This window comes from Spermophilus citellus (genome assembly GCF_964194105.1).
Source record: "Spermophilus citellus genome assembly, chromosome: 3".
Classification (NCBI taxonomy): domain Eukaryota; kingdom Metazoa; phylum Chordata; class Mammalia; order Rodentia; family Sciuridae; genus Spermophilus; species Spermophilus citellus.
Genome location: NC_138184.1, coordinates 17344993 through 17369870, shown reverse-complemented (window position 1 = coordinate 17369870; position 24878 = coordinate 17344993). Strand labels below are relative to the sequence as shown.

The 24878-nt window shown below is 45.3% G+C and overlaps 1 protein-coding gene across 11 annotated transcripts in view; it reads right to left on the bottom strand.

Moving 5' to 3' along the window:
• Nucleotides 1-24878, bottom strand: part of GATAD2A (GATA zinc finger domain containing 2A) — a 113675-nt gene that overhangs the window by 73101 nt on the left and 15696 nt on the right. For 6 of the 11 annotated variants that reach the window (XM_081285309.1, XM_081285314.1, XM_081285317.1 and 3 more), the window contains exon 1: nt 22523-22836. The exons of 4 other annotated variants lie outside the window; for them this stretch is intronic. The gene's annotated coding sequence lies outside the window, so the exon portion shown is untranslated. Of the gene's footprint in view, nt 1-22522; nt 22837-24878 lie in introns of those variants that run through there. One more of the 11 variants, XM_081285310.1, reaches the window with a different exon arrangement.

Below are 24878 nucleotides of genomic sequence, written 5' to 3'. Positions count from 1 at the left end.
TCACTTAGCATTCTTAGAATGAGATGTGTTTCTTGAAAATGAACTATAATCGCTTTTCACTGATCTATCATTTGCACTGTTTTGCCATCTACCTCACACTGGCTGAGTTCAGAGAGCTTTTATTGTTTTATTTCCAACCCATACATTTAAAACAGTATCAAGTAACCCTTAAGTACACAATTACCAACTCTTAAGAGACTCTTCTGCTCCCCTGATAAATCATTATGGTTTGGCTTTGACCCTGCACCTGGGTACTCCACTTACTGACACATGTACACACAAGCACTCTCACATCCCTAACCCACAACCCACCCCAACACAACTTCTCAATCTAAGGGAAGATCATACTTGATGAGAAGGTAGCCATGGTGATTTACATGAAATCAAGTCACTGTGCTTTGGGTAACAGAAGTTCTTTGTTGCCATTTTATCCCCTCCAGTCCAAGCAAGCAAAGGACAGCTTCCCTTTTAGGAGGCACTGGCCAGACTTGAGCTATTCCCTGGGGAGCTCCAGTAACAGAGATATGCCCATGGCCACTGCAGGATGGTTTGTCTGGGGCCATAGGCACTTGGTGGGGAAGCGTGGGCTCTATGAGGAAAACCTAGAGAGCCATTGCCCCTTGCCAGGCTATACAGAAGCTGCAGCATACCTCCTTTCTCTTCCCAGTACCTGAACTCACCAATGCTTTTACTATCTCTAAAATTTTCCAACCAGGCCTATACCCAAATATTTACCACCTTGACTTCCATCCAATCCTGGGTACATGACATTAGGCCCAATGAAGTCCAAGATGAAACCCAACCATAATGTTTGCCTTCCCCTGCTCCTCTTCCAGACCACAAAATTCACTTGTTCTGCATAAACAACAGTCACCTGAGCCTGAAACCTCTCTGCTCATGATCCTATCAATTGTACTGCCAAATTCTCAAGGAGAAGAACTACCTGGTTCTAACAGAAAGTGAGAAACTGAAGCAAGGAAACAGTAGAGCATCTCAAGGAAGCTCAGAGGTCATGCTGCTCCAGTAAGCGCCCGCCTGCCAGCCAGTTGGAGAAGGATTAGCTTGGACCACAAGATTTTTTTTTTTTTTTTTTTTTTTGATAAGTCTTCTGCTGCTGGGATGAAACCCAGGACCTTCTTCAAGTTAAGCACGTGCCCTACCACTGAGCCACACCCCAGCCCAGATTCAGTTTTCTAACATGGGGACCGGACCAGCACACTATTGGTTGCCACCTATTTAGATAAATTAAGTTTTCCTGGGACAGAGACATGCCCAGTACACTCTAATCTACAGCTGTTATTGCTGCACAATGAGAGTCAAGAATTGGTGACAGAGGGGCTGGGATGTGGCTCAATTGGTAGCGCGCTCGCCTTGCATGCGTGCAGCCCGGGTTCGATCCTCAGCACCACATACAAACAAAGATGTTGTATCCGCCGAAAAACTAAAATAAATAAATGTCACATGCCTTTGTTGAGAAATTATAAAAAAAAAAAAAAAAAAGAATTGGTGACAGAGACACTAAGGCCTGAAAATCAAAAACAGTATCTCCATCTTGAATGATCAGGAGAAAACCTCACCCCTGACAAGCTGTGCTGAACATCTGTTAAAAGGCTTCTGAGGGCCTAGCATGTGTGAGGCACTGGGTGTGATCCTTAGCACCATATAAAAAATAAAATAAATGAAGGTACTGTATCAATCTACAATTAACAAAATAAAAATAAAAAATGGGGGCTGTGGCTCAGCAGTAGCGCACTTGCTTGGCATGTATGAAGCACTGGGTTTGATTCTCAGCACCACATATAAATAAAGAACTATCAACAACTAAAATAAATAAATATTTTAAAAGGGGGGCTGGGGTTGTGGCTCAGCTGTAGAGCACTCGCCTCACACGTATGAGAACCTGGGTTCGAACCTCAGCACCACATAAAAATAAATAAGTGAAATAAAGGTATTGTTTCCAACTACAACTAAAAAATAAAAAATAATTTAAAAAGGACTGCTCAGTAAGGAGACAAAAGTGACCCTGGTCACAGAACATTACTGACAAGATTAGTCAGGACAAGCCAGACATAATGACACAGGGCTATAATCCCAGCAACTCGGGAGGCTGAGGCAGGAAGATCACAAGTTTGAGACCATCTTCAGAAACTTTGCAAGGATCTGTCTCAAAATGAAAATTTTTACAAGGACTAGACATGTAGATCAGTGGTAGAGCACCTCTGAGTTCAATCTCCAGTATCCCCCCCCCCAAAAAAAAAAGGGCAGAAGCACATCTCAGTGCTCAGGCTCTGGGTTGGTCCCAGGGGACATAAACAGTATCTGTTCTCTCCAAGGCACAGAGCCTCATTAACCCTGTGTCCCACAGAGCAGCGGAGAATTGACTCCACGGACTACAAATGCAAAGAACCAATCTCAAGAGAGCCAAGGAGCTGACAGACGGCCACAGGCACTGGGGGGCCACAGACTGCCAGTCTCTACTCCCAGATGCCCATTGGGACCATAGTCAATATGTGCCTTGAGGCCCCTGGTTGGCCTATTCTCCCTCAGCTATAGGTAACCAAAGCCTTGATAATGGTTGGATTGTCCACTCCTCACAGAGCCAACACACCCCTTCTTAATTCCCTTAAAACCCCAATGCTCACAGCACCTCACAGAGGCCTTCAAAGCCCTGCCTGTCTTAGCCCCAGGTACACTTGTATACACATATTTAGTTCTGCACACATCAAGTTCATGGCTCCAATCACCTCACCTCCTCTTAAGTCCTCAGACCCACTCTGCCTGCCTCCACTGTTGGGCTTTGCACAAGCTGTTACCAATGCCCAGAAAGCCCTTCCTTCCTCCCTTCTCTCCCATCCATCCTTCAGGTTCAAGTACCAACATTATTCAGGCAAGCCCTCCCAAGCTAGTCCCTCCCCTCCAGACCTTTCCATCACTATGCACTACTGTCCCATTACTTCAAATATGGAAACTTACAGTTAGCTGAAACTTGCTATTTGACATCAAGTATCCCACCAGGTTTGTCCCCAAAAGGTTACAGGTCCCAAAAGAGCAAGGGCTCTTGAACATCTCCTCATCCAGCACCCAGATAGGCATGGAGGAGCAGCAAAGGGTAAAATGGCACCCTCTGTGTTGTCAATACCCAACCATGATTTTTCCACTACAGACTTGAGAAAAAAACATAACGATATAAATTTCCCTTAATTAGAAGCAAGTTAATAACCAGGAAGCAGAAACTAGAGACAGGCAAGGCCACAGCCCCAGGTCAAGTGCCTGAGTACATGGCTTCCTGAGCAGCACAGCTCCTGCTTACACATCTCACACTGGCACTTCTAAAGGTTCCAGAGGTCCCAGGTCTCCCAGGACTCCTCCCTCATCACCAATGATACTTGAGAGCTGCCCCAGTGCTAGTGGGGTCATGCTTTGCACTCCCCGCCCCCTTTCCCCTGCTTCTGACTCCTGAAGTTAGTATCCCACCCTAAAACCAATCTTCACAGGGATCAGAATTTTGCCCTCTCCCCTCTAAAAGGCTCTGCCTCCACCATCACATCACCATACTCTTCCCTTCTCAGCATTCCAGGCCTCCTTCCTATCATGCCACCAAACCAACCCAAAGGTTAAACATCCTCTGCCCAGCTCCCAGCTCTCCTGACAGTTAATGAATTCCAACTCCTTTAGTGAGAACTAGTTTGCTTGTCCAGACACCTTAAGACATCCCCTCATGACTCAAGGCCATCCTGAAGACCAAGAGCCCTGCCACCAGGCAGGATCTACAAAAGAAATTACTAGTACTTTTCCTACTAGGATTAAATGTTCTTCCTCAAAATACATCAGCTTCTACCTGGATGCTTCTTCTAGAGTTTCCACCCTCCCTTGCCAGCAGCTGCCTGGGCAAAAGTGCATAAAAGCTGGCTGGGCTTGGTGGCATGCCTATAAATCCAGCAATTTGGGAGGTTGAGGCAGGAGGATCACAAGTTTGAGGCCAGCCTCAGCAACTTAGTGAGGTCCTATGCAACTTAGAGAAACCCTACCTCAAAACAAAAAAATAAAAAAAGAGCTGGGGATGTGGCTCAGTGGTTAAGTGCCGCTGGTATCAATTCCTGGTACCAAAATGGGGGGAGGCATAAAAACCCCTATACTTAAAATGAACAGAAATTAATGTCTCTGAGACTCTATATAATGTTTATTTAGTGTTGAGGATGCACAGTGTAAGAAAATATCTTCTCTGTTAGTAATGAGAAATCTAGAAACTGGTGTTTCCTAATGATATTGTGAAATACACATTTATTCTTTTTTTTTTTTTGAGAGAGAGAGAGAGAGAGAATTTTAATATCTATTTTTTAGTTTTCGGCGGACACAACATTTTTGTTTGTATGTGGTGCTGAGGATCGAACCCGGGCCACACGCATGCCAGGCGAACGCGCTACCGCTTGAGCCACATCCTCAGCCCGAAATACACATTTATTCTTATACCTCATTTGCTGGCATCCTTAGGATCTCCAAAATCATAGTTTCTTGCTGTATGCTAATGAGCTGACTGATAGCCAGCAGCAAATAGGTCATTCCTTAAGGAGGATATGGGAAATGGCTAGTCACCAGAATTAGAGGTTGGGACCTTCATCCCTACCCCCTAGAGAGGACCGAAAGGTTGAGATGATCACAGTTGGCCAAGAACATCATCAGTCATGCCTATTTAACAAGGCCTCAAAAAAAAAAAAAAAAAAAAAAAACTCGAAGGACAGGATTCAGAGAACTTTTGGATAGGAAAACAAGTGGAGGTTCCTGTAGAGTGGCACACCCAGAGAGCCCATGGAAGCTCCCTGCCCTTCGTAGCATGACTCACAGCTTGTGCTTCTTTATCCACATCCTTCATAATACCCTTTATCATAAACCAATAAATGCAAGTAAAATGTTAGAGTTCTGTGAGCAAATTAACCAAACCAGAGGCAGGGCCCATGAACCCCAATTTACAGTCAAAGCACAGAGAAAACCACCTGGGGCTGGCTATGGGCATGGGGAGCAACACTGGGGAACTGAGAATATGTGGAATCTGATACTGCCTCCAGGTGGAGAGTGTCAACATGGAACTGAATTAGAGGAAAACCAGGTGGTGTCTGTTCCTAAATGGCTACCTGCTTGGTGGTCATGGTGGCGGCGGGGTGGGGTGGGGGGGTGGTATCACCCACACATCTTAGACCACAAAAGTATTTTGTGTTGTGAGAATATATGAGGAAAAACTTTCCCTCTATTTTCCTTGACTCCCCTTCAATATAAATACCAACGTGTCATATTAAGAGAACTCACTGACAAATAGCTAAAGGAAAACGTGAAATACCTGTGATCGCCAAGCAGTACACCAGAACATACACCTCAAATGCTCCTTGATGCTGCTCTCCCTCAATCCACTGAAGATTTTAGAGGTCCTAGGGTTACCCACCAAGCCAGAGGAAGTATACCCAGGCCCTGCTCCTCCAGAGACCGGAAGAAATCCCATGGAATCTTTGTGCTCCAAGGCTCTGCTCCCAAGATGATGTTACAATGAGCCTTCTAGAACTACATGAATCTTCTTTAATTCCCTATGCTTGGCACAAGATAAACTATCAATGTGAGCAATTTTATCCCTTCTTCCTAAGCTAACACTTGAAGGATAGAATATATGTTCTTATAAAGATGCAGATTATTTCCAAATTTTTAAAAAAGTTTGTTTATTGTGGTAAAATATACATAAAATTTACATCTTAATCATTTTTAAGTGTAAATTTCAGCACCATTAAAAAAACAGCACCATTAAAAAAACACTTATGGGCTGGGGATGTGGCTCAAGTGGCAGCGCGCTCACCTGGCATGCGTGCGGCCCTGGTTCGATCCTCAGTCCCATCCAGGACTGACCACTTTGTATATTTAACAGCAACAACTAGGATTGTAGAAATTCAACCAAAGAAACATACAGGCAGATCCATAGCCTAGAGAAGCCAGTTTTCCTCCTTAATCCCCCACCTCTATGAAGAAAAATGCCCATGTGACACTCCAATACTTCCTGGGAGGCTGGGACTGGATGCCTGCTCTCTGATGAGCTGCAGCTGGACAGACCTATGTCCTCGGGTGGCCTCTGCCACCTATATCCCCAAGAATCCTCTGGGCTGGCAAATGGAAGACAGAGAACAAGTGAGTGAGGTCTATTTAAGCTGGCAATATATAGAATACACAAGGGTCCACTTTGATTCAAATATGGAACCGCCCAGGCAAGCAGTCAGGTCAATGTCATCCACTCACAAATGTTTCAGACACCTCCACATCCAGTTAAAGACAAGAGAGTACCTTTAATGGGGCTCTCTGTCCCCATCCTCTACACCTATCCTGTCTACAACAATCCTGCCTTCTATTACACAGAATTCTAGAAACCCAGTTTGACACAATGTTTTACCTTTAAGAAGGTAGGAAGCACTTTTCAATTACAAAACAATCTACAATAGTCTGACCAAACACTTCCTTTGCTAAGAGGCAGAATTCAAATTCTCTGACCATCAGGTGCCAAGTCAGTCAACATGATCCAGTAAATTCTCAGATTTGACTGGAACCATCCACAAACCAAACCATGCCATGGCACAGACTAAGACCATGTGGCCAGCTCAGGGGGGACCTCAGCCCAGGAAAAGCCCAAGAGTCCTATGTACTTGCTCCAGGTCCAGACAAATAAACTAAATCTAGATGTTTCATCACTGCTACAAATTCTGACAACACACCACAGCCATCACAAAAATTGCACAACAAACTTTAAAATGCTACAAAGCAAAGTGCTGGGGTTGGTAGATCAGCACTGAGCCCTCTGGTTCTCTCTCCCTTCCCCTGGCCCCAGACATACATACATGAAAAAAGTGTGATGGCCATGCCTGTAACCCCAGAAACTCAGGAGGTAAGGCGGGAAGATTGCAAGTTCAAGGCCAGCCTCAGCAATTTGGTGAGACCTTGTTTCAAAATAAAAAATAAAAGGACCAGAGCTGTGGCTCAGTGGTAGAGTGCCCTTGGGTTTAATAGGAAGGAAGGAAGGAAGGAAGGAAGGAAGGAAGGAAGGAAGGAAGGAAGGAAGGAAGGAAGGAAGGAAGGCAGCTAAATCATAAGAAACTGTTCATAAGAAACTGTAACAATGGCAACATCTATCAGTAAATCATGGCTGGCAGTATACATCAATCAAGAACTGAGCCAGGCATGGTGGTACACACCCATAATTCAAGGTCAGCCTGGGCAACTTAGCAGGGCACTGTCTCAAAATAAAAAGGGCTGGGGATGCAGCTCAGTGGCAGAGAATCCCCCTAAGTTCAATCCCTAGTACCACTCCAAAAAAAAAAAAAAAAATTTTTTTTAAAGGATGTGTGAATCAACTCCATGCCTTCCTAACAACAGACAATAAAAGTTTGATAGCAGAATGCCAGAAACAGCAGAGGCTCCTCAAAGAGGGTCTTGCACAGAACTCAATTTTCCTCATCATTGCCAACCCCAAGCCTTACAGGGTAAACTGAAGTTGAAGGAAGCAAAGCCTCCTTGAGGTCTTAGATGGGGCAAGGAGGAGATGACAGTTGGATACCCAACTTCTCTGTTGTCAGTTTCCCACAGCCCTATATACAGACATACCCTATCACTGAATCCTCACAATCCATTGAGTCCCCAGCATTACAGAAGGATACCAAGGCTTGGGCAGAGGAATTACCATGTGGACACAGAGCCCTGCCAGCTGGGAGGAATTCTGCTTGCCACAGCCAAACAGCCAGCATCTAAGGAGCAAAGGGAAGAAACTATACTGTGGGGTCAGATACCTGGACCAGAACAGCCAGTCAGAAATGCCAAAATGCTCACTCCAGAATAGTTGGTGAGGAGAACTGAAGTCTGGAAATACATTTGGGCCTTTCCTTGCAAGGTTTTAGTACTAAAACTGATGAGTTATAAGATGCAATGCAAATTTCACTTGAATATCAGCCTTAAAATAAGACATTCTGAAAAAAAAAATCTGAAAGTTATGAAGCCTTGGGTTGAGCCCTCCATGGAATTTACCTACATCTAAGAGTTACCCCCAGAGAAAGCCAAGGGCCCACAAAAAGTAAGACTCTGCCACATAAAATCCACATCCAAGGAGGCCTAGCACATCTTTCTTCCTTTTGCACACAACAAAATGACTGTACATGTCAGACTCCACTCCAGAGGATGAGGATAGAACACCTGCACACATGGACAAACATACACAGGGTTGTCATTTATATGCAAACATCAGTCCAATGCATGTGGGCAAACATCAACGCATATACAAGGCCTCAATGCATATGCATATTTACCTACACATGGAGCCAATACGCGTATACACACGTGAACATAACACAAGTACACACACGTGGACGCACATGTACACACACAAGCAAACTCTGCCCTCCATACTTCTTTTCATTTTTTGACAATTTAGTGCATCCCAAAGAAGCACTGTTGGGCCAGAGTTGTGGCTCAGTGGTAGAGCACATGCCTAGCATGTGTGAGGCACTGGGTTCGATTCTCAGCACAGCATATAAATAAATAAAATAAAGGTCCATCAACACCAACAACAAAAAATTTAAATAATAATAATAAAAAGAAGCACTGTTACGTGATCAGGTTCCCAAACACCCACAAAGTCCATCTCTCCCCAGTGTCTCTGAAGCATAGTCCTGCCTGGATAACTCAACAACAAGTAAGGCATCCCCTGCAAAGACCACAAGGGAAGACAAGGGGACCACACAGGGTACAAGAGGAGAGAAGGGGACAAGGCAACATGGGTAGAGGACATGTCTACACTGTCTGCTACCAGTGGTCACTCTTCACTCACTTCTGCAAATTGTCTTTACTGGCCAGCCTTGCAAAGAATTCCCCATCAACTCCTTCTCCAACAAAGCCCACTTCACTGCCCCAGGCTGCCCTGTCCTCCCCGCCCCCATCCCATCCTCTGCCTCCAGCTACATCACACATACCTAGGCTCTATCAGTCACACCAGCACCAACATCTAGCCTGAGACCCAGGTTCTCTGTCTCCCAGACCCTTAGTACTGCCAGGGCTCCCAGAGATCCAGGCCTCCTCATGAGTGTTCTTCAGCTCTGATCAGGCGTTCCCCTGATCCTTCACTGAGAAAACTACCACTAGGCATACACATTCTCAAAATGTTACAGAAAAGCTCACTTACCGAAAACTTTAGGGACATCAAGAAAATCATCTTTAATGTTGACAAGAGATTTTGTTACTAAGAGGGGGAGAGTTTAACAGTGGCTACTAATTATTGAATTCTTTATTTGGTGCCAGGCAAGGTGCCAGCTCTTCACATGCCTGATTTCATTTAATCCTCACAACCACAGAACTAAGTACTACTGTTACCACTCACACATCACACAAGGTACAGCCATTACTCAGTTTATAAGAGTATTGCCTTTATTACCCACACTCCGTATGAAGTACTGCCACTGATACCCACACTTTAGACAGGACACTACCAATGATATCCCCAATCGACAAATAGGAAAAACAAAGCTCAGAGAAGTCAAGGGAACTGTCCAGTGTCACACAGTTAAGAAGTCAAGTCTGGGAGCTAATGTGTACCTCAGTGATACACCCAAGCTCCCCTATTTACTCTCCTTCAGTATAGAGCAAGGGCTTTGCATACAAAGCCCTCTGCAAAGCCATTGGTTGCATCCTCAGCCACACACAAACACACACACACACACACACACAAAGTCAAATGGGTATCCAAATCCAGGTCAGCTATCTTCAAGCCCAAACTGAAATCTGAACAACTGCCACATCATGAACAATCTTGACTATAAGACCATCCTAGGGCTAATCATTCCCAAGGCTCTGTAAAGAATTCCTTGAGGGGCTGGGGATGTGGCTCAAGCGGTAGCGCGCTCGCCTGGCATGCATGCGGACTGGGTTCGATCCTCAGCACCACATACCAACAAAGATGTTGTGTCCGCCGAGAACTAAGAAAAAATAAATATTAAAATTCTCTGTCTCTCTGTCCCCCCCCTCTTTAAAAAAAAAAAAAAAAAAGAATTCCTTGAGCAAAGACGTAAGGATCAGCACAGACGCAAGACTCCTAAGTACATGCTTACTTACCCCTTCAAAGAACTTCATGAAATTCCCAGAAGTGAGCCCCATTATGCACACCCACACACACTGTGGACTCTACAGCAGATTCAATGACTGGTCCTCACCTTTTGAAAAATGACAGACACTGGACAATTCCCTTGACTTCTCTGAGCTTTGTTTTTCCTATCTGTCGAGTGGGGGTATCATTGGTAGTGCCCTGTCTGAAGTCTGGGATTCAGTGTGCCCCCAGTGTGTACAACCAACTATCTGCCCTCTGTTGATGTTATGGTTTGAATGTGAGGTATCTCCTAAAAGCTCACATGTGAGACAATGCAAAAGGTTCAGAGGAGAAATGATTGGGTTTTGAGAGTCTTAACCCAATCAGTGAATTAATCCCTGATGGAATTAAATGAGTGGAAACTGGAAGCAGATGGGGTGTGGCTGGAGGAACTGGTTAACTGGGGGTACGGCTATGGGATATATAATCTAGAGTGTGGGGTCTCTCTCACTCTCTGCTTCTTGATCACCATGACGTGAGCTGCTTCCCTCTGCCACACTCTCCCGCTGTGATGTTCAGTCTCACCTGAGCCCTGAGAAACACAGCCGGCCTTCTATGGACTAAGACTTCTGAAACCGTGAGCCCTCGAATAAACTTTCCTATCCTAAAATTGTTCTGGTCAGATCTTTTAGTCATAGCGGTGAAAAAGCTGACTAAAACAGTGGACAAAACACTTCTGAGTCCCTGCTGCCAATCTATAAGCCAAGAAAAGGGGCTTAAAGGATTTGACAAGCACTTCCCAGCCTGGGTCATTAACCAGGACCAATTTTTATCTTCATTTCCAAAGAGACTGTACACATACCAACCACAACTCAGGACATAACAGGAACAAACCAGGGCCCCTCTTCGCCCTACCACCAGGACAGCACTAAGCATCTATCCACAAGAGACAATGAGCAGGGTTGACAGACCACAGGGCAGAGGACAGGTCTTCTAGCCACTGACATAGAAGCAAGGGGATTTTGAAGATGACAAAGGACACGAGATCTGGGGGACAACCCAGACCCAACTAGGAGGGCCTCTCAAAGTAGATGATGACATTCCCACCTATACCATCTGATCCCTTACTTCCATCCCTAAGCTCCCCAATCAGGACCCCAACAAGGACTTGGTGATCATCAGCCAGATGCTAAATCTTTTTATACAAATGCCCAAATCTCCAAGACTCCTACCTTTCCTGTGGCCACAACCCCTCCCCACTCTCAATGGAATACCAACTCTGCCAGAAGAGCCAGCACGTGAAAACATTTGAGCAATGCATGAAACAACTAAGCTTCCTAAAACCAGCAAGCAGCAGCTGTTAGAATAATTCATGTGGCTATTTCAGAGATGTATCTTAATCACCCTGGGTCTTCTTGGAAAAATGTCTAAAACTTCAAGCTGGAAAATGCTCATAATCCAGAAAATGCAGGTTTGTAATCAGATCCCAGGGCTCTGGGATCATAATGAGACTTTCCTGGACTCCTAAAATGCTAGAAAGCTCTTTCTCAGGCTAGGTTAAGTTCTGGGACCTCAAACTTCCATCCTGTCATTGTTAACTTCACTGTTGCCCTTCCTCTTTCTCAGGGTACTCCAGTCACCCGCTTCATGGTACCCTGCCCCATCTCCAACCCTCCCCACCAGAACTATAAAACCTCCAAGGGCCAAGAATGGGCCATCTCAGTCATCACCTCCAGAGGCTCAAAAGACTGAGCAGGGAAGGAACTTCCAACAGTTGTCCAATGGACAGATGAATTGTCTTCAGGCCCTGGTATCCACTTAATCCTCACCCAATCTTCCTGCAGTGTCTCTGGCACCTGTCCCTGCCTTTTATTTCCTGTCAGGCAAATCCAAAGCTATATCAATTCATGTCCGCCTTTTGTAAATGGCCTTTTCTCTCCCCAACTGGCCTCCCTACCTAACGTGAGTCAACACTCCTGCTCAGAAACCCTTGTGGGTTCTCCCTGCTTTTTAGGATAAAGTATAAACAGACTCCTATTTTAGATCATTGACAATAATTAGAAAAACTTATGGTTTCCAACTTTATTTCCCAGTAAAATTTTTCAAAAATCCTGGGGTCCAGGAGGGTAAAGTGTCCTTGGACATCTCTACAATAAATGACCTGAGACCAACCACATCTCCTCACAATAGTGAATGGGAGAAGGGGTGGGGGATGGGGGTAGGGGTCCGGGTGGGAGAATTGGAGCAGATGTCCCATCTTTTTCATGGCATGGGGTGGCATCTAACAAAAACCCTGTTTGAGCCAGGCATGGTAGTGCACAACTACCAGTAGCTAGTAATCCCAGCTAATCAGGAGGCTGAGGCAGGAGGATGGCAAATTTAAGGCCAACTTGAGAAACTTAGTGAGCCATAAATAAAAGGTTGGAAGGGCAGCTCAGTGTAAAGCACTTGTCCAGGATGTGCAAGGCCCTCGATACAACACCAAATACCAATAATAATAATAATAATAATAATAATAATAATAATATCCAATTTGTATAGCACACACTGGAGTAAAACAATGTTAGTTATAGCCTGAAGAGCTGAGGACTGAGGCTGCCTGGCCACAAAGACATCTCTACATTTCTATCACCCATCCTAGCCCACCAGCTAAAAAGTTCTGCTTAAAGAATCCCACTGCTAATAACATATCTCCTACTTTGGTCATTTCATAGTGTGGTGATGCAACATTTGGGCTGCATTTCACTCTTTGGGGCACCTACTGGTATAGCATAGGCTCTTCCCCCCCCCTTCTTGAGCTGGTTTTATTAAGTTATTTTTATTCCTATGGGAAGGAAATCCTCACTTCATTTAAGCTTTATAGCATAGGCTCTTAAACATCAGTAAATCCACTTTTTGAAATAACTTAAACCATATGGGTATGTAAACACAGTGGTAGAAGGCTTGCATAGCACAAACAAGGCTCTGAATTATATCCACAGCACTGAAAAAAAAATTAAAAATAACCAACAATGAGCCAGGTGCAGTAGCATATGCCTCTATCCCAGAGACTCAGGAGGCTGAGGCAGGAGGATCCCACGTACAGGTCAGCCTCAGCAACTTAGCAAGACACTGTCTCAAAAAATAAAAAGGACTAGGAATGTAGCTCAGTGGAAAAGCACCCCTGGATTCAATCATCAATACCAAAAAAATAAAGTTAATAGTAAGTGGTTCACAGACTCAGGAGTTGAACAGATGGAAGTCACACTAATTTTTCTAAGCAATTTTTGTTTCCTTTTCCCTTTTGCAATAAACGAAAGCAACAGAGTGGATGAGCTCCCATTACCTTAAACTTCACAGAAGGTGGGTGTAAGTAAGTCTCTGAGCTGCTCACTCAATACTGAGCTCCTTCCCCAAATAGCCACCCATCCACTTTTGTTGCCCTTTGTGGCATGGTCACCTGGTCTTATTTCTAGAAAAAGGAACCCCTTCCATACTCTCCAAGGGTATGAGAGCAAGCCTGTGCTCAACAGTGCTAGCAGCACGAAAGGCCACCCTTCCAATTCTGAGCCAAGAAAGCTTGACTTCCCAATAGTCCTCTAAAACCTTCCACCACCCCACACCTTCTCTGAATAAAATCGATCCAATCCCCTTAACCAGTTGTCCTGTGATACTGTTAAAACCACACCAGCAGTCAGAAGAGACTCTTCCACATATAAAGGGTACGCAAGGGGCTAGGGCTCAGCAGTAGTACACTTGCCTGACAAGTGTGAGGCACTGGGTTCGATTCTCAGCACCACATATAAATATTTAACAACTTATAAAATAAACAAAAGAATAAATAAATAAATGGTATATGAAAAATAACTCCCCTTAATGTTTTTAGCAGCCAGTATCCTTAGCAAAATGTAAAGGCCTCATTCCTGCCCTGGACTTGCACAGCTGACCATGGAAGCCCAGTGTGGGATCTGATATGTGGTCCGCTCCCTGCCAACTTCAATGAAATGCTGTTGGATCTTAAAATGGTCACCCACATATCACCTGAAGGACGTCTACAAGTGCAATTACTTTTTAAGTAATAGAGAGAGAAAAGCAGTTTTATGCTTTTAAAATTTAAAACGATCACCTACTCTATTCCAGAACAGAAAACCCTGCTGGTCTTTTTGGTTCTGTTTTTTGTGGTGCTGGGGGCCTCTCACATGCTAAGCAAGTGCTCTATCACTAAGCTAGAGCCCAGCCCTACACTTTTATTTTTCAAAGACAGTCCTCAGTCAGTTCTTCCTCTCCACATCCTGTCCCATTCTCACCTTAGACACCCTTGATAACCTCAGGGCTCAAAAGAAGAGAAGGCCCCAAGGAAGGAAAGTGGCCAATGGACCTCCGTAAATTAAGTAAGGAAACTAAAACAAAACAAAATTAACAAAGTCATGAAGAAATCAATAAGAACATGGAGATCAGAAAGACTAGGAAAGCTCCAGAAACAGAGTTATGTTCTTGTTCCTTCAAGTCAATATTGGGCAGGCCACTCTTCCACTTGGGCTCCAAGTCACACTCAGTAACACGAAGGAGTTATGTGGCTCAGATTGAAGTTCATGTGCCAGGTGTTGAGTTCAGCAGAACAAGGCGCACAGAAGAAGCAAGTCCCAGGTGAATCCTAGATTTGTCTGCTGCCCAACTACCGTATATAGTTACATTTCTAATGCTATGGCTTGACAAATACAAATTGACAGTAAGGCTACAAAAACACTACAATCCATACTCAGTACATTAATAGCAAGACAACTTCAAAAGCAAACCTGGATCAGGCACTCTAGTGCATTCCTATAATCCCAGCAACTTATGAGGCTGAGGCAGGAGAGGAATTTTAAGCCAACCTCAACAATTCAGCATGGCCCTAAGCAACTTAGTGAGACCAAAAGTGAATAAGGGCTAGAAATGTAACTAAGGCGTCCCTGGGTTCAATCCCCAGTACAAAAAAAAACCCACCAGACCTGGATCCTTCTATGACTAACATCTAAGACTCTCAATCTTTTCCCCAGAATTTAGCATCAGGAAATAACACTGTACTGTTGTAAATGAGACAAAAAGACTCAACTGAACTTCACTACAGGGCTGGAGTTGTAGCTCAGAAAGAAAGGAAGGTAGGTAGGTATTGCATCCATCTACAACTAAAACTATTTAAAAAAAAAAAAAAAAAAGAATTTCACTACAGGTTTGAGGAAGAGAGGCAGGAGACAGAGATGACCAACATACAAACTACTGGGATGATTAGTTCACCAAAAAGGTTCTAGTGAATGTAATCAAATCCCAAAGTGGAAGTCTTATCATCCTCTGAAAAAAAATTACCATTGAAGGGGGTTGGCATTAACCCTTAACAAGCCCAGGGATATGGTATTAAACAGAAAATGAAGTACAGGTATTCCATCAAGTCCTGAAAACATCACAGGCCAAGTGATTCAATCAATGCTTTCAAAACAAGAATTCAGTCTGCTGCTCTTTTTTCTCAAATCATCAGGCTTCACCACTGAAAAATGTTATTTCCTCTACAGATACAAATGGAGAGTGGCTACACCAAAGTTTCCAGAACTTGCCGGCAGGGTGAGCCTGTACAAAACACATAAGAAAACTAAAAGTCTAGCCAGGCATGGTGGCGCACACCTGTAATCCCAGTGGCTGGGGAGGTTGAGGCAGGAGGATGGCAAGTTCAAAGCCAGCCTCTTCAACTAAGCATATTAGGGTCTGTCCCAAAATAAAAAATAAATAAGGGGGGGGGGCTGGGATAGTGGCTCAGTGGGAGCACTCGGCTAGCACATGTGAGGTCCTGGGTTTGATCCTCAGCACCACATAAAAATAAAGATATTGTGTCTAACTACAACTAAAAATAAATAGATAGACAGATAGACAGACAGATAAGGGTAGAGATGTGGCTTCATGGTTAAGTGTCCCTAGGTTCACCCTCTGGTACAAAAAAGAAAAAAGTAAGTCTGTTGTCGCTACTATAAAACTCTACAACTAGAAACTCAAGTGACAGAAAACACTGGCCTGAAATCTGCTCACCTCCAAGGTCATGGTGATCAACCACCTCTAAGGTTAAGAATGTGTTCAATATAATTTAACAGCCCCTGACTCAAAGGCTAATTGCACAAAACAGTTGTGACTGGAGGAAATGAGAGTAGATGCACAAGTTTAGGGTCACAAGGTTTTTTTCTTTCCTTCCAGACAATCTGATGATATTTTAGGTGAGAATCCCTTACAGTGAGCTCCAAAGACCCCCAAATTGCTAGCTTGCAGTGGGATGTTGTTATAAAGAAAATCTAGCCAGGCACATTTGTTCTGTGCCTATAATTTCAGTTACTCAAGAAGCTGAGACAGGATGATCACAAATTTGAAGCCAGGCTGGGCAACTTAGCAAGGCCCTGTCTCAAAATCAAAATTTAAAAAAAAAAAAAAAAAAAAGAGCTGGGAAATGCAGTTAACCGATAAGAGTGCACCTGGGTTTAATCCCCTGTACCAAAAAAAAAAGGAAATAAAGAAAACCTAGCTCTTCAATGTTTCACTGTGCATGCATGATAACTGAGATGGAAGACTAGGGGATAGCTGTGTAGTTGTCATTTGCGGGGAGAAGGAACTTTGGCTTCACGATGAATCGAGAAGCAAAGGTTGGGACACTCCAACAACTTGCAAACATTTTCCACTTGTCCTCATAGCTATCCTATGAAGGCAAAGATACTGTTCTATGAACTCATGCAAAAGCTGAGGCCTAGTGAGCCAGGTGAGCCAACTAAAGTTGAAGAGAGATATGAAAGCATTCAGTGGCAAAGTCAGATCTGTCGGACTCCCAAGCTGGCTAGGGAGCTGTTAAGTCTAAAAGGGAAGTCCAGAAGAAGGACGAGATGGGCCTTGACTTTCCCAGTTGTCACAAATGCACAACCAACAACCTACTTCAAACCCTGGCCAGAGTCTCTGCAGTGATAAAATCAGAGGGGCAGGGGCCCCTCTTGGCTCCTAAAGGCAGGATCCCATGACAGATCTTCCTGGCAAACAACTTCCCATTTAACAGACAGAAAGACTGTCCCTGAAAGTCAGGATGCTGGGTTTGGTAGGCACAGAGCCAGGAAAGAGGCTACCTCCTTTCCTTGGTGGGACACAACCAACCCAGCCATTTGATGTCACTAGGGGAACCCTGAGACTAGAGGAAAACATATACAGTTTGAAATCAGAAAAGGTGAAGCCAAGTCTCAACTGCAGAATAATGGTAAAATGACACTTGCAAGTGTTTCCTTGAAGGGGACTTTGCCATCTTCCATCTGGAATGTAGGTACAGGCTATGGCACAAAGTTGAGGTAAGGCTCCAAAGGACACACAGCAGACAGTTCTATGAATATGGAGATGCTTCACGCACAAGAAGTGCAGTAGTTGTTAATGCTTTTTGGGCTATGGCTCATCCATTCTGGCCATAATAACAGACACCATTAACTCCCACCTTTGAAACACATTAGGCACAGGGGTAGACCATTTGCATTTGCTACCTCACTCCCTACACAGCCTCCAAAAGTAGACAGTAAACACCATCCACCCTCAGAAATAGAAATCAAAGGGCAGAGGTGAGTTGCTAGAAAGTAGTCTGAGAAGTTCACACCCAGGCAGGGGGAGGCTAAACCAGAGTCAAGCAAGACTCCTGCAGGAACCTGCTGTTCACTAATAGGACCACAGCCTCACCTGGCAAACAATAGGCAGCACTGGACTGGAGGCTGCTCCCTGGCACAGGAGGAGCTGCCACACTATAATGTAGCAGTATTCTTGAAGTGTACTCAAAGGCACCACCTGATTTGGGCTGAGTTAAGTTTCAAATTCAAACAGAAAGGTCTGACCAGTAAGGCAAGCCCAGGCAATACCAGGTCCAGAGAGAACTGCAAGAAGGACAAAAGGATTCTCCAACAAATCCCTCAAACAAGTAGACTTTCTCTGTAATCCCACAAAGCCAGAACCTCTCCTCCCCTCCCCTCCCCTCCCCCAGCTCACAGCTCCACCTGTCTCTCTTTGAAGATAAGTAGCCTCAAGGTCTTACAACCTCAAACCTCTCGCCTGTAACTCCTACCTTAACCTACTGGTAGCCCCCACTTGGGCTCTTCCCATCTCTAGCCAGCACATCCTAACTATCCTGTCTCAGATGTGGTTCTCTATTCTTCACACATAGATATCATATCTTCAGCCCTTTTATATTAAAGAACCTAAGAGAACCAGGAATCAGAACAGGAAACAAGTCACCCATGAAACACAGGATACCTTTAGGAAGGTGAAGAGAGAGAACATGAGTATAGTACATGGAGAAACTACAAGTAGTCCTGGCTGTGCCAATCTGGGGACCTTGAGACTGAAGCCCTTTACCCAAACCCTGGAAGGTTTCTGAGAATTCCCAGTCAATTCCTGAGGCTACCTGCAGGTACTCTATTCGAATAAGTTCCTTTGTCTTCTAAAAGACTAACCTACATTTTCATCAGTCAAAAAGAGGTCACAAATACAGCCTGGAAAGCACAGGGTGGGGGATGGGCCAAAGACATTCTCTCTACTAAAAAGTGATCTCTGTTTGTGGGAATCTACAAGCAGGTAGGATCTGTCCTCAGTCAGGATTTTGGTTTTTGAGAACACCAGTCTCCCGACTTTCTAATTGTAATTAATTAATTAATTCAAGACCCCTTACTTTTTAATGCCAATCTTAACACATTGCCTTTCTAATTCAATTCAGAGAGGTAGTTTTGCAGTTAGCACATAAAATAAGTTTCATTACCTGAAAAGAATGGCAATCTGAGGCCAGACTCAGTTACCTTCTGAAACAATTCAGATAACTCATGAGCATCCATTCTAATGACCACACTTAATAGGCAACATAGTTCTGTAAGCCTCAAACTATGACACTGACAACTTGTTCTTCTGGTTCCGTAGCACTTCCCAACCCCAAGACAAGATGGGTAGGAGGAAATCTCCCATGATGCTCAATTACTCCAGAACAGCTTTCTCCTGAAGAATTCACCTACTAGCCTAGTACACAGTCTTCCCAGTTTTCTACAATGTGCATAAATTAACTCAATTATCAGGAGAGAGAAAGGTGTAGAAAAAATAGCCCTGCCTATTCCACTTGATGGCACAGGAACACCAGGAGTCCAAGCAGGTACTGACTTCTCCAGGCAAGCATAATGAGGTGCCCATGCTTTCAGATGTTAATGTATGCTGATTAACTGAATTCACTTAAAAACATTATTATTATTATTAATTTAACTGAATTCACTGGTAAGGACCACTACATTTTGCCTGTTGGGAATTGACATATCCATATCCAAGACTCTGTTAAGTTGATCTTAATTTTTTTCCCAAGAGAACAAGTAATTTAAAAAAAAAAATCAACGCTTCAAAATGGTTTTCACGGTTTCCCCACCTATATATCCTTTAGAGGCATCCTTCAATCCTCTGCAAAGACCCAAAGAAGTCCTGGATTTAAGCTTAACCCCACCTGCCCCTTCCTTGTCCTATTCCCCTTCCATGAGGTCCCACTACTCTCAGGGGAAATCCTAGACACTATCTCATCCTAGGGAGACCCAGCAGTCTGCCCACCTGGCCTCCAGCCTGCCCATCTATTCTCTTATGTCTCTCTCTGCTCCAACTCAACAATCTTCCTTCAGGTCAAGCACTCTCCTGCCAGAAACTCTTCTCTCTTTCTCTTTACCTACTTAACCTCCCCTCATCCTGTGACACTCCTATGAGAAAGTCACAGTGTCCTCCTCTCTTTGGCCCCTGTAAGTTTCCCCATGTTTATAAGATGAATTACTATTCCTCACCCACTAGTCTCACCGTGAACTCCACCAAGCAGGGATTCTTTGCACAGCGCCAGAGGCACAGTATGTATGCCAATATGCATTGAATAAATCCACAAATCACTTATTGGAATGCCAAAAATTCATAAAATAAGTGATGCAAAACAAGTCAGAGAAGCTACCAAAAAGTTAAGAATTTAAGTCTTTAAAATGTGTTTCGTTACTCAAAAATGTTTATTAAACACACATACACACACAAAAAAAAGAAATACCCCCCCAAAATTTTAAGTCAGGGAGAACTCCTGCTAATCCTAATCCACTTTTTGTACAAGTCCTTCCAAGATTTTTTTCCTTCCCGTGTAGCATTTCCCCCTCATTTTCAAAATATAAGATTGCAGGATCTGCCAAATGATACTGCATTATTAGAGATGACCTGACACTAGAAAAAATGATGTAATCTAAGTGGAAATAACAATGTACGCATATAAATAATACACAAATCTTCCCATTTTCTTATCTACTTCCAAGATGAAAAGCAATCCTTATAAATATCAGCTTCAGAACTTTAGGGGCTGAGGTTGTGGCTCAGCGATAGAGAGCTCACCTAGCAAAGGTGGGGTGCTGGGTTTGACCCTCAGCAGCACATAAAATGAAATAAAGGTATGTGTCCAACCATAACTAAAAAAAAAAAAAATTTTTAAAGAACTTTAGAGAACAAATAAGGAATAAAAGATGAAGCAGGGAGTTAGTAAGTGAAGGGAGAAGAGTCTAGAAAATTATTCTCAAAATTCCCACACTCTAAACTGCTTCCTCTAGAAAATAACCAACTTTCTCTAACTCCAAAACCTACGAAGTGAAATGCAAAGAAGTAACTCCATGGCTCCACTCCTTAAAGGCAGCAGAACAGACATTTCTGTTTTCCAAGGACAAAGCAGGACTACAATGGTGTCCCCACACCACCAGATCATCTCCCACTTCCATGCAGAGATGCACAGGAGCCTAGATAAGAAAACTGCCTCATCTAATTTCAGGAGCTCCTGGGAAATGGCATGCAGTGGGCTTGAACACAGCAACATTCATGGGCTCTAGAGCTCCAAGCCAAAGTTCAAACCCTGCTTTGCCCCCCTACTCACCAACCTTGGGCCTCTTAAGAGTCCCAATTTTCTCACCTATAAAGTGGAGATTATACCACCAAACACAGGATCATTATAGGCACCAAATATGTCTGTGGTAGACTTAGCAGACAGTAGGCACTCAAATCTGGGGGCCAATCAGAGAATGAGCCCTCCTCCAAAGCTTGCAGTCAGGTCCAACAAGCTACTGATACTAGCATGTATTAACAAACTGCTGCCAGCAAGCATTCTTCATGTAATCTAGCTTAAAAGAAAACTTGTAACTACTACCAAAGAAAAAGTACATCAATAGAACAGGATAAGTCCAAGGCTGAGACAACAGCACAGAGGACTTCGTCTGTCCCTTGGTTTCTCTGTGCTACTGTAACCAGGAGGTGTCACTGTGTGAATGGGCACACAGAACCAGAGATGTAAGGAGCGCTGTGTACTCCAAGAAAAATGAAAGAAGTAAATGGGTATGGAAAAGAAAAATTCAAAGCTCAGGTGACTCACCCGGACTTTGTTCCAAAGAATCCAAAGCTCTTAAGATAAGGATGAACTACAGACCTAAAGATTCTGGGTCAAGTTATTCAAAATTAAGCACTCTGCAAAATTCCCAAGGCAGGGCAGAAACATGCATTCAAGGGTTGTCATTCAGTTCCTAAGGGAGGGATCCCCATTCCTTTCTTAGTCTGTGTGTGCACAACCCAAGTGTCCGATTGTCGCTGCGGCCCTGCCTATAAGCCTTTCCTTGTTGAAGTGATCAATTCCGATTCTTGGCAATAATCCCTTTAAAAGGCCAGCTGCTGCTGTCTAGTCACTGATGCCAACCCATTCCAGGTGGGAAAGAAAGAAATCAATAGAGCCATCTCCTAGATGGTGAGGCAAATTTAAAGTGTAGGGCCTTGAAAAAAGATGAAGCCCAGGGAGGGGGAAGGGTCCCGCGGCTCCCGGGGGTCAAGCAGGAAGGGCGCGAGCAAGGGAAGGGCGGGGGGAGGGCCGGCCCTGCGGGCGTGGGCGCGCGGGGACTCTTATTCTGACACGGGATCCGTCGCCGCCGCCACCGCCGCGGGGTTCAGCGCCGCAGCCGGCCCGCCTGGGACCCCCGCCCCCTGCGCGGGACCCCCGCCCCGCGCGCCCACGTGCCACCCGCCCGCCGCCCCCCCCTCACTCGTCCCGACTGCTCCGAAGCGGCGCCTCGCGGCCCGGCCCCTCCCTGGCCCCGGAGGAAGCGCAGGAGGAAGCCGGGAGACGCTGCGACTTTCCGGGACCCCCACCCCGCCAGGCCCCCACGTGCCCGGGCGGCGTCGGAGCCGGGAACTTTCTGGGGCAACACAAGAAAGACGCTCCCGGAATACAAGGAGTAGAACTCGCTTGCTCTCACTTTTCCACGCTTACCTGGGGGTCCCCCACTGACCCCAAGACCCTAGGACCCTGACTGGTCCGCGCCGCCTACGCCGCTCCAGTCTCCAACGCGTACCCGCACCCCATCTCTGGCCCCCGCCCCCAGCCAAGTTTGGTCCGGAACTTACCGGGCCGCGGATCAGCCGGGCCCTAGGGCAAAGCGCGGGTTCGCGGGGCTTCGGGTCCGGGGTCGCCCGCGGGGCCGGGCGGCGGAGGAGCCGGGGGCGCCCGGCTGTGCGTGTTCGCTACGCCAGTGGGGCCGCCCGGGCCCGCGGCGCTCGCTCCGCCGGTCCGCCCGCCCGCCCGCGCCGCCGGCCAGATAATGCGCCCCTCGGCCGCACACATGGAGCCCGGCGCCGGCGTCACCGCCCGGGACATGCGCACCAGGTCAGCGCGCCCGGCCCGCGGCCCCCAAAACACCGGGGAGCTCTTAAAGGCGACGCCGCCCGCCAGCGCCCGGCTGGGCGGGGCCCGGCGGGCGATGGGAGGAGCCTGGATGGGCGGGGAGGGGCCGACGGGCGGGGCTCTACGGCGTAGAAGGCGGGCCTTGGCAGCTAGGAGGGCGGAGCGAGGCAGGCTGGTCCCGCCCCGGAAGCACCGCCCCTCCCCATCGCGCTCCCATGCGGCGCTTGGTAGACTATTTGATTTCCCACGCGGGCTCGGGCGGGTTCGGTACTGGTTGAGTCCCAGCGCCCTCCACAGGCGGAGGGGTTGTCGCCCCATGGAGTAGCCGGGAGGGCCGCGCCCAAGGCTGACTCACGGCGCGCTCACTTCTGACCTCGCTCCAGCTGAGCTGGGCAACCTCTAACAACTCTGCAACCTCTGAAACCGGGGTTAGAATACCGCTCTCGTGGGGTCGTCACACGGAAATTCCCCTCTGGGGAACTTCGACCACGGTTTCTTGCGGATGGGGGGTGTGGATCAGGTGAACGATAACTTTTTCAGCACGGTGAACGGAATTCTACTAAGAAAGAATCCACCCACCTGAAGACACTTGGGGATGACTGCTCTCTTCGAATTGCCTCCCAATCAGCTCCCCCGACCCCAATGCCTCTAAGAGAAGATGAACACCCTCCCTCCCCCAAAGAAGACAAATCTGCATCCTTCCCTCTCCAGCGACACAGGGGAAACACAGTCTAACCTGAAAAAGAATTGGGCTTTGGAGATGTTAAACTATATAAAGAGAAAATACAATTTCAGTAGGGAAGGTATAAAGTTCGTAGAAACCTAGTATCACAAGGCTCTTTCAAGGCAAAGAATCACCAGAACAGACTCTTTCCGTGTTCTTTTTCCAATTTAAACAATTTGTGAAAAATTAAAAAAAAAAAAGCAATTTGTGATGAGATGCCTAGACTCCTGAAGAGTAGTGATTTAATTTTTTTATAACACGCCATACATATATACAATTTTAAAGTTCCCCAAATATAATTTTACCACGTGCAACATATTCTAATATTTCGTATTGTAGTTCATGTGAACAAGAATGTAATTCCCACGATTGGGTGTCTACCCTTATCTAGAAAAACGTTTCACTTAGAACGTTTTTCTGCTATATGACCCCTCCTAAACAGGAAGTTCCCAAAAGCCCCCTTTTAATTGTATCCAGTTTCACACACCTGGCAACTTTTTTCATTGATCCCTCCCCAAAATCTTCCGAATACTTAATACAACATCTGGTACAGGGCTGGGGTTGTGGTTTAGTTATAGAATGCTCACCTAGCATGTATGAGGCACAGGGTACGATCCTCAGCCCCATATAAATGTAAAATAAAGATATTAAAAAATAAAATAAAAAAACATCTGGTACAACCTCCCCTGGACCAAAAGAGAAGCACTCCTCAACCTAAAAATGATACAAAATATAAACTGATTACTTCTAAAGGTTTCTCTGACCCAGTTGTTAGTGTTTTTTTTTTTTTCTTGTCAGCAACTTGCTTTGCTACAAAGAAATTCAAATGTTCAAATTTAAACACCAAACAAAAACATTCTTATTCTCAAACAGGTAACTTGGTATAGGAATTCAGATACTTCCCGGATGCCATGTGCAAGGATAGATAAGAGCAAATATTTAGAATTTTCACTCTAATACAGTGGTTGTATATTTTAAGAACTGCTTCATGCTGTGATGATTAATCAGATGATGTATATTAAAGCAATACAAGCAAAATATTACTTCATGGCTCCTTACATGAGTCTTGATTAATGCCAACTTAATTAACTAAAACGGAGTAGAGGGTGGTCAGGATAGAGACCTGAGACTTGAGATGAATGTAAGGATTCCAGAGCCTGAGCTGGCAAGCCCTCTGTGAGTCACCAAAGTGACAACTACCCTGTATTAAAGAGGGAGGTATCAGCTATAACATATTAATGACACATCCCTGTGGTCTGAGTTATGCACTGGTGACTAGTGGGCTGCTCCAAAGGTCAGTGGCAGCTTCTCCAGGTGAGGAAGTCAGGGAATGGGGGATAGTGGGCAAAGGTGAA